This window comes from Rattus norvegicus, chromosome 3 (genome assembly GCF_021556685.1).
Source record: "Rattus norvegicus strain SHRSP/BbbUtx chromosome 3, alternate assembly SHRSP_T2T, whole genome shotgun sequence".
Taxonomy (NCBI): domain Eukaryota; kingdom Metazoa; phylum Chordata; class Mammalia; order Rodentia; family Muridae; genus Rattus; species Rattus norvegicus.
In genome coordinates, this window is record NC_141536.1 from 119,383,131 (window position 1) to 119,397,605 (window position 14,475).

Genomic DNA, 14,475 nt, shown 5'->3' on the forward strand with positions numbered 1-14,475 from the left:
GCTTTGGTTTACGTTGTGGATGAAATTTGATGAGGTAGAATAGTTTTTTTTTTTTTCAGTTAGATTTTGATGCATAACAAATTGTCCCTAAACTTAGTGGTTTAAAATAGTAACTTTTCACTGTTTTTTTTTTTTAAATCAGTCTATGGGTGATTTGTGCTCGTTTGCTGATGTAAGAGGGGCTTGGGGGATCTGGGCTGCACTTTCTCACATGACTGAGGTCGATGTGTAAGTAGCTGTGGGATGAGGCTATGCTGGCTTTGCTTACGTGTCTTGTCTTCTCAGCTGTAGAAGTAACAGCGAGGGGTCATGTGGTCTCATCCGCTACAGGCTAACCTGGGTTCACTCACTCATACCCAGTACACAAAGACTCTTCTGCATCTCCGCTGTGGCATCCTGTGGGTCTGTGAGAACCACACCCAGAGGCTGCCCCTGCTCCTCATTTGTACTTTGTGTCACAAGACAAGAAATATTGGAATTATTTGAGATAAGACAAGATTAGAGAGATGTGAAGGCCGGCTGGGTGGTGGTGCATGCCTTTAATCCTAACACTTGGGAGCCAGAGGCAGGTATATCTCTGAGTTCTAGGCCAGCCTGGTCCACACACAGAGTTCTAGGACAGCAAAGGCAGCACAGAGAAACCGTGTCTCAAAAAATCTGACAAAGAATGAGAGAGGGAGGGGAGGGGGAGGGAAGAGGAAGGGAGGGGAAGGAGAAGGGGCAGGAGGAGAGGGAGAGGGAGAGGGACTGAGGGAGGGGGAAGAGAGAGAGAGAGAGAGAGAGAGAGAGAGAGAGAGAGAGAGAGAGAGAGAGAGAGAGGTATGTACTGGGTGAATTATAAGGGTTTCCAGTTTGAAAACAAAGTGTAAGGATAGTTGGAAAATATGCCCATATGTTTGGCATTTTAAATACTTTTCCATTTATGACACTGTGGTTGTGTGGGAAAATGCTATTAAGAGATATATACTTAGGGCCAAGGAGATGGGTCGTCAGTGAAGTGTTTGCAAGGATGAGGACCTGAGTTCAGATCCCAAGCTCCCACATAAAAGACAGAGGCTAAGGCTGTGGATTCTGTCTTTGGAGGTTCTCCACCTAACAGCATTGCACTAATGGTTATGACCACAGCTCTCTCCCTCTCTCCCGCCATCCCTCTCCCCTCACCCTTGGCACACACGCTGACCTAAAACTGGCAGTTCTCTCGCTCAAGTGACCTGGGTGCTAAGATTACAGGTGTGTGTCTCTGTTACTAACTCTAAATATGAATCTGGATGTAAAGTCTCAACCCTTAAGGACAGCTTATCTTCATTGCCTATTGTGTGACAGCCCCTGTGTTAACACTTTAGTTCATACTCTGAACATTGCTTTGAGGGAAGTGGCAGGACACTGGGACTCAGGACAGCAAGCAAGTGATGTTCCTGAGGGCATTCAAGAGGGGACAACTGAGCCTTACTGGTCTGGCTGACTTCAAGATGCACTCAGTAACCACCATATTAAAAAGGCTCCCCAAAGGCAGTAGTGGTACACCTAAGGACTTGGTTGCCTAGCAACCACTAAACATTTAGAATGTGCTGTTAAGCAAGTGCTCCAGCTAAAGCTTGTAAACGCTGATTTCTGTGGTCAGCTCTAAACCAATTCAGAGGCGTTGGAAGAGCTCTCTGTTATTACTTGCATGGCTGATCCCCTACAAGTGTGGGTACTGGATGTGTTCACATTTGAAGTATTACTCACACAGCTCTCGGAGGATTCTGGAATGTTTGCGTACTGCTCAGATGATTTACAAATGTTTCAATCGTTTGCTGTGCAAAAAGCATCAACAAAAACAAAGACTCCGACCACGCTTGCACTTCAGAGAGGAGTCACAATTTCTTCCAAAATCCATCATTTTCCAAAATGTCTCATTATTTATAGGACAAATGCCAAAAGTAGGCCAGATTTCTCCGATCATAAATGTTTTGCTTTGGTGAACATTTTTACTTTTTCTGGCATTTCAAAGAGTTGGAATGTTCAAACACACTATGTGGCAAAAATTTCACGATAGTAGCCAAATGTCCTCTCTTTGTAAGTTTGTAAATACATCCTGAGATAAATTAGGGTGTTGAGGTGACAACTTTCCAATGTAGATGCCAACTCTGTAAGAGTTTGGCTTCTTTGAACTCTGAGTTTAGAGGGAGGCCAGATAAGTGGCTTTCTCAAAGTCAAATGGGAAAGCTGAGATCACCAATTTCCAAAGTGGCTTCATGTTAAGGTATCTGGAGGGAAGTGGGAAGGCCATTCAGGGTGACAGTCATGACAATGGCACATTGTGAACACTCTAGCATGCTAAGTCATCACTCCAGTCTCCTACAGGCAGGACAGTGGGATGAGCTGAGCTGCTACCCACCCCGCTGTTCTTTGCAATTTTAACTGTAAATAGAACTTTCACATAATCAAGGTTAGGATGAGGGTGTGACTGGAACCTGGTGGTAACCTCTACTGCATCTAACTTCAAGGCAGAGACTGGTGGTGGAGACATCATGTTTAGGTCTTATTTTAGGAAAATGAGGCAGAGACCTTCTGTCTCTAAGAAAAATAGTCTCCACTTTTGATCTTTAGGAAAAATAGTATCTATATTTGAAAGGCAAAAAGGGACTGGAAATTTTAATTTATAAATTGTGTGTGTGTGAATGTGTGTGAGTGTGAATGTGTGTGTATGTGTGTGTATGTGTGTGTGAATGTGTGTGTATGTGTGTATGTGTGTGTGATTGTATGTGTGTATGTGTGTGTATGTATATGTGAGTGTGTGAATGTGTGTGTGTGTGTGTGTGTGTGCGCGCGCACACGTGGGTGTGAAGAGGTTGTCAGTGGGTGTCTTCTTCACCTTTCAAGGTAGGAACTCTCACTGAGTCTGGCATTCACCAACTAGACTATCTGGTCAGTGATATCAAAGAGTCTGCCATCACTGTGTTAGGGTCACAGACCACACCTGGATTTGTATGTGGGTGCTGGGGATCTGGACCAGATTTTCATGCTTGTTCAGCAAGCACCTTACCTACTGAGCCATCTCACCTACCCTAGAAATCAAGGACTGCATTTCATTAAGGGAAGCCAAGTGAAGAAATGAAAAAATTCCCCTTAGAGACTAGAAGCGTGGCCTTAGTCAGTGCCTTGATTTTAGATTTCAGGTATTTTGTTAAAATAGCCTTATGAACCCAGGATAGTCAGGGGCTGAGTCCTGTGTAGCCATACACAAGGGATAGTGTGACACTGTTCCCACCTCTGTATAACCAGCAGGTAATGGGCTCCATGAGTATTGATGGTTGCTAGGCATAAAGGGTTTGTTTGTATATTTTACTTTATGTTCCTCTTTAGGGGTATGTCCTCTCTGCCAAGGTTAATGACTCCATGATAATCAGAGACAGCACAAGTCTGGGATGCAAGGGTATGCCTAATGTTTCAGCAAAATGGTAGATGATAAAAAAACTGACCTTCAAGACAGCACTCAAGGCTGTGGGAAAGAACTCTGAAAACATGAGTTCAAGAATATCTTCTCTACTATGCAAAATATAAGGATATAATATGAATTATATGAGGGGCTTCACAGACTTAAAAGAACAGAGGCTGTTGCATCATTAGCCAGCTTGTCTGAAAGATATTAAGGGAGGAGATAAAGAGATTTAAGGAGTAGTTTATTGCAGGGCAAGATCCCACCCAGATAAGTTTATTATTTGTGATTACGAAAACAGGCATATTCCTTAGTTCAACATCAGCCTGGGACAGAGGAGTTTAGACCAGGCACGGTGGGAATGGTGATCTCAGAGTGAGATCCCACCCAGCTAGTTAGCTTATGTAGCTCTCTGAATTTGTTTGCAATGTTAAAAAAGGTGTACTTGCTATCCTTTTCTAAGAATCAAGGGGCTATGGTCATAAAATGCTGATTTGTGAGATAACCAAAAGGGAACCTGGACTAAATGACTGAACTGATATGTAAATAAAAGGCTAGGCTTTGGTCTGTGAGAGATAGCTGCCCAAAGAGAACTGCTTGGAGAGTGAGCACAGCTCTTCTATGACCCCCTCTCCCTGTCCTTTCCTGAGGAGCTACCCAGAGAGAGCTGCTTGGAGAGTGTCTTAGTTTGGGTTTCCATTGCTGTGGAGAGACATCATTACCAAGGCAACTCTTATAAAGGACAACATTTAATTGGGACTAGCTTTCAGGTTCAGACGTTCAGTCCATTATCATCAAGGCAGGAGCATGGCAGCATCCAGGCAGGCATGGCACAGGAGCTGGAGCTGAGATGATGATTCCTTCATCCAAAGGAATCCAGGAGCAGACTGACTCTTCAGTATTGGGTAGAGCTTCAAAGACCATCCCTGTGGTGACACACTTCCTCCAACAAGACCCCACCTCCTAGCAGTCCCTCTCCCTGGGGGCCAAGCATATTCAAACTACCATGGAGAGTTAACACATCCCTTTTAGAATTTTTTCTAGCAAATACCCAGAGACAATTGCTTGGAGAATGAACACAGCTCTTTTAGATTTTTTTCCTAGCAGCTTTTCTGACTTTGGTCAGAAAACTCATGAGCTATACAGAGAGCTTTTAGAATTTTTTTTCCAGCAAGAGAGAGTTGTCTTAAGCAGAGAGGGCTATCTCAAGCAAAGAGTGATCTTGAGCAGAAAGCTATCTTGAAAAGACTACAAAACCAAGAGCTATCTACAGAGAGCTGTCTGGAGAGCCAGCAGGAGCAGAACACAAGGCTGTCAGCTTGTACCCATGATTTGACTTTGAGTTGTTCCTTTCATCACTCCCAAACATCTGCCCCCTCCTCAGGACCCCTGACAACTGAGGCTGGTCCTTGGCACTCAGGGACTCTCCATACCAGTTGTTTAGAACACATGGAAAAGTTAGGGATGGTGGCAAAACCTATAATCCCAGTACTCAAGCTGAGGCAGGAGGATTGCAAGCTTGAAACTATTTTGGGCTACACAGCTGTCTTCAGAGCTCCATCGATGACTGTACCTTATAGGCATGACTCTCTCCCCCTCACTTTTTTCCAAACAACAACTACTGGGATTTATGGTTGCCCTGCCCAGGTTTTTTTTTTTTTTTTCCTCAAACTCAACTAAAATGGTCCTTGAGTTTCCTTCTGAGCCTGTTTTTAAATTCTTTTATCAACAATACTATGAACCTTCAAAAGAGAACTCTGACTGTCTAGTAATTTGTGTCTTGGCGTCTTTGAGACACAAAGAATCTTGGCATCGCTTCATGGACTCTGAGAAGCCCTGCCTGTCACAGTATAAAGCAGAATTGGAGGAGCTTAGGATTATAACAGATTTAAACATCAGGGGTGGGTTTGGGGAGAGGATCAGGCACACCCAAGTGGGCTTTTCAAGCCAGTATTGCCTTTATAATGACCATATATGATGTTTCAGTGGGTTCTGAAGTTCTTGTTTCCCTACTGTTGCAGTGACAAAATACTCTGACCAAAAGCAATTTAGGAAAGTGTCTTAGTTAGGGTTTCCATTGCTATGAAGATCTACCATGACCAGGGCAACTCTTATAAAGGATACTATTTAGTTGGGGCTGGCTTACAGGTTCAGAGGTTCAATCTGTTATCATTAAGGTGGGGAGCATGGCAGTGTCCAGGCATGGCACTGGAGATGGAGCTGAGAGCTCTGCATCTGATTCTGAAGGAAAACAGGAGAAGACTGGCTCCCAAGCAGTTAGGAAGAGGATCTCAAAGCCCACCGTATAGTGACACACTTCCTCCAACAAGGCCACACCTCCTAATAGTGCCACCCCTGGGCCATGCATATTCAGACCATTACAGAAAGAAAGGGTTTATTCTAGCTTACAACTCCAGGTAACAGTACATCACTGAGGGAAGTCAAGGCAGGAACATAAAGGCCTGCCTGCTTGCTATTCCACATGACGGTACCTAAGGAACCACAACCAAGAAAGTACATCATCAGAAATCATGGATGATGCTGTTGATGACTTGAGCAGGCTCATGCTTAGCTAGCTTTCTTATACAGCCTAGAGGAACCTCTCCAAAACATGGTACCACCAATGGTAGGCAGGGTCCTCTTACTTCCTATACCAATTAAAATCAAGACAGTTCTGTGCAGATATGCTCACAAGCCAATCTAGGCCATTCCTAACTTGAGGCTCTCCACTGGGGTGACCCTAAGGCTGTGTCAAGTTGACAGTTAAAGCTAACTAGAAAAATCTTCAAAGGGTTGCTAAACATTTTAAATGTGCTCATAATTATTTTTGGTCCACATACCTTTTTTTTTTGTTTTGTTTTTGTTTTTTGTTTTTTTGTATCAGCACAATGGTGTTTTTGTTTCCATGGCTGAGTAATACAATTTGAATTCAGGCATTATGATACTGTTAGTATCTTTCCTGCTGTCAAAGATGGTCTTGATTGTTCAGGGCCTTTGACAATCCTGTGTGAATATTGGTGTCTTAGTTAATGCTCTATTGCTAGAGAAGGAGCTGAGAGCTCTATATCTGGATCTGCAGGCAGAAGGAAGAGTCAGAGGGGAGGGGCTTGGGATGGGGTTTTTTAAATCTCAAAGCTGGCCCCCACTGGGAAATTTTTCTTTGGTTTTTGTTTTTGCTTTTTTTTATTGTTCCTAATCTCTTTGTCTTTCTCTTTCATAGTGCTCTTATCCATTCATCATCTTGCCTTTTGTTTATTAAGCCTTGCGTCTCCCCTGCTTTTTTTCTCTGTCTTTTACTTGCATTTATAGCATAACCTCCAATCTTGATATCTTTAGCTCATTGATGATGTGTTGGTAGCTGTAACTGATCTATGCATAAGCCTGGGTCATGTGTTGTTTGATGCTGATGGTGCTACAGCAGTTTGTTTCCTCCTCACTAACTGGTACTAGGAGTTGAGCCTTTGACTGGAGGCTGCTCAGTAAGAACACCACTCTCCAAATCCAGAAGAGATGTTTAAACCAAGAGATGTGCAAACAACACACAAAAAACTAAGAAACACCAAAAGGTCAAGCAACGCCACTCCTTTAGAAGATTTATCTCCTTAGCAACTTAACTCAAAGATGTTGACGCAAGTAAGATACCAGAAGAAGCTTTCAGGATTATTTTCTAAAGGATCAATGACTCAAAAGAGGATGTACACAAGCAGGTGAATGTCAACAATACAGAGAGAAAAGTCAGCAACACGGACAAGGAAATCATCAGTGTGGATGAAAAGGTCAGCAACGCAGAAGAAGAATTCAGCACGGAAACTGAGATTTTGATAAAGACAAAATAGAAATGAAAAACACAATGAATAAAAAAAAATTAGAAGCACAGTGGAAAGTACCACCAGAGATGCAACCAAGCAAAAAGAACAATGTCAGGGTTGGAGGAGGAGATTGACAACATTGCATTCAAATATCAATAAAGAAAAAAATGATCAGGGCCACAGCATCTAAGAACTTCTAGATATGACTGAAAGACCACAAGTCTGTAAGGTATGAGGGAGGCTGAGGTAAATGACAAAAATGCCGAGAACATACTCAATGAAATTAGAGCAAAAATAATGTCCCAAATCTAGGGAGAGAAATAGCCATACATGCAGGAGAATCCCAAACATGTATGACCAGAGAAGAATGGTCCATGGAATTACAGTCAAAATGCTAAAAATACAGAGTGTAAACAATATAAAAAGCTGTAAGGAAATTAAGTACAAATGTACCTACAAAGACAGAAACAACAGAATAATAATAGATCACTCATTGGCAACCCTCAAAACCTGGAGAGAGTGTGATTGTATTTTGAACCCTGACAAACAAGAGTGACAGATGCAACAAAATTAGCCTTTAAGGCTGGTGAATAAATAGCCTTCCAGCTAAGCTAAGGCAGCTCCTGACTATTAAGCCAGTGCTGCAGATGATGCTTAAAGGAATCATACACACCAAGGAAGAAGAAAGGTGGTATCAAAGGCTCAGGAAGAAAATGTTTCAGAAGAGGAATGGCTTAGCAAAGAAAGCTGAAGGGAAACCATTATGTCCAACACAGTAGGCCAGCAAATGGTTGATACTAAAAAAAAACAACCGACAGAATTATAGAAATTAGCAAATATGTCTCAATAATAATCTTGAATATAAGTGACTTCAACTCACTAATGAGAAGACACAAACTGCCTGACTGAATTAAAAAAATAGACACAATAATGCATTTTCTCCCAAAACCATGCTTTACTGGCAAAGATACCAATTTACTGAAAGTTAAAGGTTAGAGATCAACCTATCAACTGAAAACTGCAGTCATTGTTAGTCTAATATCTGATAGACTAGATGTCAGACCAAGGCTAGTCAGAGAACATAAAGAAGGCCACTACACATTAACAGGGAAAGTAAGTCACAAAGGATATTTAATAACTACAAATATACATTCAATAAATATGGAATTCTCCATGTTACAAAGCAAACATGACTATGCATAAAAGCTAAACACATCCTAATATAGTAACAATCCCAGTCTCATCTCTAGATAGGCTGCTCAACTTAAGATGAAAACAGAAACCTCAGGTAAAACACAGTTCAAATGGATATAACATATATACAGAATATTTCTTCTCACAGAAATAGAATACACCTTCTCAGAAGCCAATGGAATCGTCTCTAAAACCAATCAAGGCTATGAATTAAATCCTACCAAATACAAAACCATCAGAATAGTCTCTTGCATCTTATCAGACTGTTCTCTACAAAACTAGAAAGCTATAGCAAGAAAATTATAGAAACTACACAGATACATGGATTCTCAACAATTCATTCCGGAATGACCACTTGGTTATTGAAACATCAGGGAAAAAAGATGAAGGTTTCTAGACTCAAAAGAAAATGAAAATGTAACTCACCAGAAGCTTTAGAATTTGGCTGTGATGCTGATCTTGGTTGTTGACTTAACAACTTTTGGAATCAGTGGAAACCCAAGCAGTTGGACACACACCTGTGAGGGAGTTTTGATTGGAAAACCCGTCCTAAATCTGGGCTGCCATGCTGGCAGCTGAGAGAGAAGGATATAGAAGGAGGCTTTTTCTTCTTGTCTGCTTGTCCTCACTCCCATTGGCAAGTTTCTTTACTATGTTACTGAGTCATTTCTTTGCTCGTATTAGAACCTACTTTTCTGGGATTGCACTATATAGATCAACATCTCTCTAGGGATTCCCTGGGACTCAAGCAACAGACCAGGACTGCTGAGACACCCAGTCTCACAGATTGAACAACTACAATGTTCTTGGCCTTTCTGTTGGGAGAGAGACATTATTGGACCACTCAGACCACAACTTGTAAGCTACACTAATGAATGCCCTTTAGCATATACATATAAATAATGATAGAATCATAAAAGATGTTTTATTTATTTACATTCCGAATATTGACCCCCTTCCTGGTCCCGCCTTCAAGAGTTCTTCACCTCATCCCCTCTCTTTGCCTCTGAGAGGGTGCCCTCCCACCTACCCACACCCACCTCACCCCCAGAATCATTTCTGTTCCTTTAGAGATGCCTGACTAATGCATGACTAAGGCAAGTTCTAAGAGGAAACTTTAGAGCTCTGAGTGCTTACTTCAACAACAGAACAATCTCCCATAATGTTGTACTTTACAGTCCCAGAATAACGAGAACAATTCAAACCCTGCAGCAGTAGATGACGCGTGAGATGATAAAGTTCAGAGCAGAAACTGACAACATAGACAATGAAAGAGTTGTTTCTTTGAAAAATTAAAGTTTGACAATCTCAGAAACTACCCAAAAGAAAGGGAAGAAGCACTCAAAGTAATAGAGCTAGAAATGAGCAAATAGACATTCTCTTGGATTCCTGAGAACTATAGAGGATCATTTGGGAGTATTTAAAAGCCTATATTCTAGAAAAATGGAAAAAATGGAATAAATAGATAAATTCCTGGCCACATGACTTACCAGCTTAAATTGAGATGGTATAGAGAACACAAACAGATCCATGGCAGTCAATGAGGTTGGGATAGTAATGGATGAAGGGCCCAGCCTAACATTACAAACTCCATTTTGCTTTCAGACTCCATTTTATGATTAACTTGCCCTTTGAATGAATTCAGCTACTGGAAAAAACCCAATATGTTCCAGGAGCCATGTCTCCCTGTGACAATCACAAGTCCCCTGGACAAATAGGCACCCCACTTCTAGCAACAATTAATGGGTTCTTAAGGGCAAAGTACCTAATGACTAAAGTAGATTGATTAAGTTAGCAACCATGCCAAGCTAAAATCATTACTAGCCAATAGAAGTGCGCCAAGCACATGTCAACAAATCATGTTACTGCCAAGTTGGAAAGTCCCTCACCTTGCAGTCATGATAAATAGGCAAGGCTTGTACCAGCTCAGCACCTTCTACACCTTCTACTGAGCTGAAGAGGTTGGAGGGTCAGAGCTCAAGCTTGAATAAAGACTCTTTGCTTTTGCATATGAGTTGGACTCCTGATGGTTTCTGGTGATCTGTGTGGAGATTGAAGGGCTAGAGTTGGGGTCTTTTGCTTTGTGAGCCTGAGCTCTTCCATGTCTGCATTAGCCCCCTTATCTTGTTATAATGTATATAGTGCACAGTTTCTCCTATGTAGACAAGGGGTGTAACCCTGTAGACAACATCAGGAGAAAGGAGGACACTGCCGAAATGACAAGTTCAGAGAGGTTAACAGTCTGCCTATGAATAGCAGGTAGAGATTCAGTCACCATTGCTATACTGGCCGCTGGTGGCCATTAATTTGTCTTCTATAGTGGGCTGCTCTCATTAACTGCAAAGCTTATATTCTACAGAGTCAGGCCTACACATTAGGAAGGACTGACGTAAGCCAGTTGCCCTTATATATGATGCTGTTTATCTTCTAAGAATTGACAAAAATCCAAATATCAGCCTCCGAGAAAGACATAAAGAAGTCGACAGTGTGTGACTCATTCTGACTCTGAAGAAACTAACACACATACTTCAAAAGAGCTCAGTGCTGTGCCATTTCCTGGCTGTCAGCTGCAAGTAAGGAGCAAAGTGTTGGTTGGCTGCCCCCACAGAGATGGAAGGTGAATACACTTCAGCTTCCCATGGCAGATGAAAAATCAGCTTCAGGTAATTTGTTGACCTAAATATGAAAGGTGAATCAATAAGGTTTTAGGAGAACACAAAAAATATCTTTACATCTTTGGGATTAGAAAGACCCTTTTAATCAAGTTACATCAAAAGGCATCAGAAGACATCCCTGGCCCAAGAGGAAACTGTATAGGGCCTCTGGGAACAGGAAGATAGGAGCACTCAAGCGGCAGGTCCACTGTGGACCAGACACCGCCCAGATCTGAAGGGCCACAGCTCCCTGCACCCAAATCCCATGGGAGGGAGAGCTAAGCCTGCAGAGGGGCAGACACACCTGGGAAGTCATACACTCTGCCCACATTTCTGACTCTAGAGGGAAATACCTAACACCATCAGGGACCCCTGTGCACAGGGGCCGGAGAAAAGGCAGGACAGGCCCTTCCGGTAGCCACCCTCACGGAGAGTTAAAACACAGCTTCTCAGGAGTGACTTCAGGCCCTGGACCAGAGGTAAGACCAACTTTTCTGCTCCAAGTGACCTGCCAGTGGACTCAGGACACATGCCCACAGGAACAGCTGAAGACCAGTATACAGGAAAGACTACACGCCTGAAAGCAGAACACTCTATCCCCATAACTGGCTGAAAGAGAACAGGAAAGCAGGTCTATAGCACGCCTGACACACAGGCCTACAGGACAGTCTAGCCACTGTCAGAAATAGCAGAACGAGGTAACACCAGAGACAACCTGATGGCCAGAGGCAAGCGCAGGGACCCAAGCAACAGAAACCAAGACTACATGGCATCATCGGAGCCCAATTCTCCCACCAAAGCAAACACTGAATATCCAAACACACCAGAAAAGCAAGATCTTGATTTTAAATCACATTTGATCATGATGATGGAGGACTTCAAGAAAGACATAAAGAAATTCCTTAGAGAAACACAGGAAAACAAAAAGAAACAAGTAGAAGCCCATAGAGAGGAATCACAAAAATCCCTGAAAGAATTACAGGAAAACACAATCAAACAGGTGAAGGAATTAAAAATGGAAATAGAAGCAATAAAGAAAGCACAAAGGGAGACAACCCTGGATATAGAAAACCAAAGGAAGAGACAAGGAGCTGTAGATTCAAGCATCACCAACAGAATACAAGAGATAGAAGAGAGAATCTCAGGAGCAGAAGATTCCATAGAAATCATCGACAAAACTGTCAAAGATAATGTAAAACGGAAAAGGCTACTGGTCCAAAACACACAGGAAATCCAGGACTCAATGAGAAGATCAAACCTAAGGATAATAGGTATAGAAGAGAGTGAAGACTCCCAGCTCAAAGGACCAGTAAATATCTTCAACAAAATCATAGATGAAAACTTCCCTAACCTAAAGAAAGAGATGCCCATAAACATACAAGAAGCCTACAGAACTCCAAATAGATTGGACCAGAAAAGAAACTCCTCCTGTCACATAATAGTCAAAACACCAAATGCAGAAAACAAAGAAAAAATATTAAAAGCAGTAAGGAAAAAGGTCAAGTAACATATAAAGGCAGACCTATCAGAATTACACCACACTTCTCACCAGAGACTATGAAAGCCAGAAGATCCTGGACAGATGTCATACAGACCCTAAGAGAACACAAATGCCAGCCCAGGTTACTGTATCCAGCAAAACTCTCAATTAACATAGATTGAGAAACTAAGATATTCCATGACAAAACCAAATTTACACAATATCTTTCTACAAATCCAGCCCTACAAAGGATAATAAATGGTAAAGCCCAACATAAGGAGGCAAGCTACACCCTAGAAAAAGCAAGAAACTAATTGTCTTAGCAACAAAACAAAGAGAAGAAAAGCACACAAACATAATCTCACATCCAAATATGAATATAACAGGAAGCAACAATCACTATTCCTTAATATCTCTCAACATCAATGGACTCAATTCCCCAATAAAAAGACACAGATTAACAAACTGGATACGCGATGAGGACCCTGCATTCTGCTGCTTACAGGAAAAAGACAGACACTACCTCAGAGTGAAAGGTTGGAAAACAACTTTCCAAGAAAATGGTCTGAAGAAGCAAGCTGGAGTAGCCATTCTAATATCGAATAAAATCGATTTTCAACCAAAAGTCATCAAAAAAGATAAGGAAGGACACTTCATATTCATCAAAGGAAAAATCCACCAAGATGAACTCTCAATCCTAAATATCTATGCTCCAAATACAAGGGCACCTACATACGTAAAAGGAACCTTACTAAAGCTCAAAGCACACATTGCTCCTCACACAATTATAGTAGGAGACTTCAACACCCCACTCTCATCAATGGACAGGTCATGGAAACAGAAATTAAACAGAGACATAGACAGACTAAGAGAAGTCATGAACCAAATGGACTTAACAGATATTTATAGAACATTCTATCCTAAAGCAAAAGGATATACATTCTTCTCAGCACCTCATGGCACTTTCTCCAAAATTGACCATATAATTGGTCAAAAAACAGGCCTCAACAGATACAGAAAGATAGAAATAATCCCATGTGTCCTATCAGACCACCACGGCCTAAAGCTGGTCTTCAATAACAATAAGGGAAGAACGCCCACATATACGTGGAAGCTGAACAATGCTCTACTCAACGATAACCTGGTCAAGGAAGAAATAAAGAAAGAAATTAAAGACTCTTTAGAATTTAATGAAAATGAAGGTACAACATACCCAAACTTATGGGACACAATGAAAGCTGTGCTAAGAGGAAAACTCATAGCTCTGAGTGCCTGCAGAAAGAAACAGGAGAGAGCATATGTCACCAGCTTGACAGCACACCTAAAAGCTCTAGAACAAAAAGAAGCAAATACACCCAGGAGGAGTAGAAGGCAGGAAATAATCAAACTCAGAGCTGAAATCAACCAAGTAGAAACAAAAAGGACCATAGAAAGAATCAACAGAACCAAAAGTTGGTTCTTTGAGAAAATCAACAAAATAGATAAACCCTTAGCCAGACTAACCAGAGGACACAGAGAGTGTGTCGAAATTAACAAAATCAGAAATGAAAAGGGAGACATAACAACAGAATCAGAGGAAAGTAAAAAAATCATCAGCTTCTACTACAAAAGCCTAAATTCAACAAAACTTGAAAATCTGCAGGAAATGGACAATTTCCTAGACAGATACCAGGTACCAAAGTTAAACCAGGAACAAATAAACCATTTAAACAACCCCATAACTCCTAAGAAAATAGAAGCAGTCATTAAAGGTCTCCCAACCAAAAAGAGCCCAGGTCCATATGGTTTCAGTGCAGAATTCTATCAGACCATCATAGAAGACCTCATACCAATACTATCCAAACTATTCCACAAAATTGAAACAGACAGAGAGCTACCGAATACCTTCTATGAAGCCACAATTACTCTTATACCTAA

At 41.5% G+C, this 14,475-nt stretch overlaps 1 non-coding gene across 1 annotated transcript; it reads left to right on the forward strand.

Moving 5' to 3' along the window:
• Nucleotides 1–4,491: 4,491 nt before the first annotated feature.
• LOC147995695 (U7 small nuclear RNA) lies at nt 4,492–4,556 on the forward strand. Its single transcript, XR_015685084.1, has one exon. It is a non-coding gene; the product is annotated as a U7 small nuclear RNA (small nuclear RNA).
• The last annotated feature ends 9,919 nt before the right edge of the window (nt 4,557–14,475 follow it).